This window comes from Limulus polyphemus, unplaced genomic scaffold, assembly GCF_000517525.1.
Source record: "Limulus polyphemus unplaced genomic scaffold, Limulus_polyphemus-2.1.2 Scaffold826, whole genome shotgun sequence".
Classification (NCBI taxonomy): domain Eukaryota; kingdom Metazoa; phylum Arthropoda; class Merostomata; order Xiphosura; family Limulidae; genus Limulus; species Limulus polyphemus.
In genome coordinates this window covers 145,951-150,380 of record NW_013666436.1, presented here as the reverse complement: position 1 = coordinate 150,380, position 4,430 = coordinate 145,951, and positions in this window count along the sequence as shown.

Below are 4,430 nucleotides of genomic sequence, written 5' to 3'. Positions count from 1 at the left end.
TCTCCACCTTGTTCCCTTAATTAGGAGAGTCATAGTTACTCTCTCCGTTTACCCGTCCCTTAATTAGGAAAGTCATAGTTACTCTCGCCGTTTACCCGTCCTTTAATTAGGAAAGTCATAGTTACTCTCGCCGTTTACCGTCCCTTAATTAGGAAAGTCATAGTTACTCTCGCCGTTTACCCGTCCCTTAATTAGGAGAGTCATAGTTACTCTCGCCGTTTACCCGTCCCTTAATTAGGAGAGTCATAGTTACTCTCGCCATTTACCCGCGCTTGGTTGAATTTCTTCACTTTGACGTTCAGAGCACTGGGCAGAAATTCTTAAAATCTTCTATCTAGCTATTACAAATTATTACAAAATACCTTTGAATATTTTATTTCTAGAGTAGAACTACGAGTTCTATAGTAGACAAATGCAGGTATGTAACTTATTATTGTTATATAGTCTACATAGAATTATTAGTTTTTCAGTAAAACTTTATGTTCCTTCTTATACTGTGTAGATGATATTAATCATGCTGAACTGTTTTATAGCAGGATACAACTAGATTCATATGTCCTACAATAGACTTACATTGTCCACAGTACACTTAAATGCTTTAAAGTAGACTAGATAACTTTGTAATGTTGATTTAAAATAAACAAGATGGCTTTATGAATAGTAGCATTGGCATGTATATGTTTTGCAACTCTCAAATTGTGTCTGTAAATAAGAAGGACAGTGTTCCACTGAACACATAAAAATATACCCGTTCTACTTTTGTTCAAAGATATGAACGAGGAAGGTGTGAAGTAAATAGATCTCTAATGTACAAACATAGATATACATACACGTGTGGTGAATTATGAATAACATAGAACTGTCATTTTCATGTTTGACCATACTTTCGTTACTGCTTCTTTCATCTAATTGTTCGTGTATTGTGAGCTATCCAACACGTAAGTTCGTATAGATACCGGATGACACAAAATCTCAACTTAAATTAGGGAACAGATGCGATGATAAACGATTAAAGTCAATCATTTGAGCGTAAATAAATTGGTACAATTTTCAAAATATATCTTATGTGCAGGATTTTACCGAGATATTTCACAATTGCAGAATTTCCAATAAATAAACTTATGAGACAACTGAATAATTTCGACGGAAATTTTTTGATATGAAAGTTTTATTGGGTGTAGTTTAAATCACACGAAATGTAGTACGTTTCAAAAATAAACATCAATAATCTCATTATTATGGGCTTTTTCAGTAGAAAAAAAATTTATCCAGTTTTATTTGTCGCAGAGAATCATCACTAGATGACATTATTTGTGTATTGTTTCTTTAGATTTACATCTGTGGAAGTTTTACACATGTTTTTAACCATGATAATTAGCCCACCAGTGACACAGCGGTATGTTCGATAACTTATAATAATAGAAGCCGGGTTTCGATACCGGTATGGGCAGAGCACATATAACCCTTTGTGTAACTTTAACAAACACCATATTTCTAATAATATTCATCTTATTCAAATTGGAATATTATTCCATAATCACTCACAGCGTATACTTTTTAATGTCCAAGTAACGCATCATAAACATAAAATCAACCAGGTGGCAGCAGTAGCATAAATATAAAATAGCAGTATTTTACTTTGCAGCTTTTGGTATGTTCTATTCTCATTATCTTTCATCGCTTTCCAAGTTATCAAATTTTATACCAACAAGTGAGCAAAATTACCTTCCTCCCTATAAAACTACCTTCCTCCCTATAAAATTACCTTCCTCCATACAAAATTACCTTCCTCCCTATAAAACTACCTTCCTCCCTATAAATTACCTTCCTCCCTATAAAACTACCTTCATCCCTATAAAATTACCTTCCTCCCTATAAAACTACCTTCCTCCATACAAAACTACCTTCCTCCATACAAAACTACTTTCATCCATACAAAACTACCTTCCTCCATACAAAATTACCTTCCTCCCTATAAAACTGAGAAATTTTCAAACAGAACAATTACTTCAAAAAAATGATAATAAAAGGGCACTTTTTCTTGCTATTACAAACAATTTTTTAAATGTTGTAAGTTTTTAAATGAGGTGTTATAATATTCTAATTGGACAATTTAACAAAATAAGACATCATTCTTCTATAGTTGTAATTATGGAATCAATTTCTCATAATAAATATTAAAAATAGCATTGGTAAAGTCTTCTCTCAGAAGAGAGAGATTTTTCTATAAGTTATACAAAACACAGTTCGAAAAAAAAAAATTAAATTTGTGCAATTTCTTTACTTGTACGTCTTCAAATATTTTTGATATATTTTTAGATTAAACATTTTCTTCGGAAACAGTTTTAAGCGTTTGAAAAATTACCATATGACTATATTATCATATCTTCAGTTTACTGACGTGATAAACTATGGTAAATTCTATGGCATGTTAACATTACGTTTATCACTAATTATTGGGACACATGTTGTAAACGTAAAGTATAAATAATTGTTAATAATCTTATCATTTCTAGGAATCAATAAAGAATATGTAGGATCTCTAAAGTGAAACAACGTCTCCAACTCCAGGTGTTAACTTTTCAGATAAAATTATCCCTACAGCTTTAGTTACACTTAATGTTCATAGCTTGCAAATAGCGTCTCTTTTATCAAATTATTTCTCCAGCTAGTGTTAATGATCAAAGTAACCCTCCAGATAGCGTTTCTTGGTCAAAATAATTCCCCAGCCAGTGTCTCGTGATATTAGGTTCTTTGCAACTAGTTTCTATCAATAAAATGATTTTATAATTCTAAAGTTGGAAGGAAAATTGCCATATAAGGAAAATTTAACGTGAATATTTGTTAAAGTAAAGATCCCTCGAGCTACTACTTAATGTCAATTATTGTATGTCATGATCATAGGATTCCCTCTACTAGTGTCAAAAGATTAAATATTTTCTCACAGACAGAAGTTTACGTTTAAAAAGTTCAATAACCTCTGGGTCAGGGCAAAAGGATCTTACAACAACTTGATTTGATAAAGTGGAGCTATTCGACAATTAAGATTATCAAACCCAAAGTGTCATTACAAATGAGAGGAGCTCTCTTATCCTCTGTCAAGTTGTCAAGAAATTAATGTCACTTTTTTTTAGATGAAAAAACCCGAACAAGTTATATATCGAAACAAAACATTTATTAAATGAAATAGTTTCCATTCTTATCTGTGATGCTTTTCCATCTTATAATCAGGTTACTAATGCCCTGATTAAAGAAATCACTTGGCTTTGATGTTAGAAACATGTCGATGTCCTCTTTAACGGCGTCCACATTTTCATACGTTTTCTCACTAACATGATGTTGCAGCGAACGAAAAAAGATGGTAATCTGATGGTACCATATCTGGAGAATATGGTGGGTGGGGGAGAACTTCCCAACCCAACTCCAAAATTTTGTTTTGCTTCAAACGTTCCACATGTGGACGTTCATTGTCGTGGAGAAGGAGAACACTTTGCAGATTGATGAGTGAAGGGCGTTTCTGATGAAGGGCTTGATTTAAATGTTCCATTTGCTGACTACAGATCTCTGCATTGACAGTTCGCTGTGGATTGAAGAGTTCGAAATGAATTACTCCTTTGATGTCCCACCAAATGCAAAGCACCACTTTCTGCGGATGGAGTCCAGGTTTTGGGGTCGGAAGTAGTTTTTGTATAGGACTGAGCTATTGTTTTTGGCGTTTAATATTTGCATAGAGAATCCATTTTTTTTAATCACCGGTGACAATTCTGTCCAAAAATGGTTCACGCGCATTAGGCACCAGAAGAGACGAAGCGACGTTCACACTTGGAAACGATGATCATCGGTAAGTTCGTGAGGCACCCAAACACTTTTTTATGGAGTTTTCCCATATTCCTTATATGTTTACCTATTGTTTCATGAGAGACATGCAATTTCAGAGCCATTTCACAAGTGTGTTGCCTTGGATTAGACTCAACAAGCGTCTTCACAATTTTTATGGCTAAAGCCACCTGAACGAAATTTGCTGAACCATCGTTGACACTTACGAACGTTCAAAATATTTCCATAAACAATTTCAACACGTTGTTCTCACGCTTCAGAATGATCGAAACCAACCTCCAGTAATCATGTATATAAATGCTTCTGACTACGTTCCTACAAAAATTTTTATTTAAATATCCATGAAAAGTATACCCCTATAGGTAGATTACGTCAAAATTAACTAAATGTATTGTTACGACAGCGAAAGTCACGTGACGCTGGTAACACGTCATGAGGTTCTCGAATTGTCCTTGCAACTCTAGTCTGTTCCAAGCGCCCTCTTTTTTAGTATATAAGCTCGGCAAATAAAGCAGAAGGAGATAGATAGAGAGATTGAAGATAGAGATAGCCGAATCAAGCCGTAAGTAAAGTGTGCGAATCACTGTGATTTA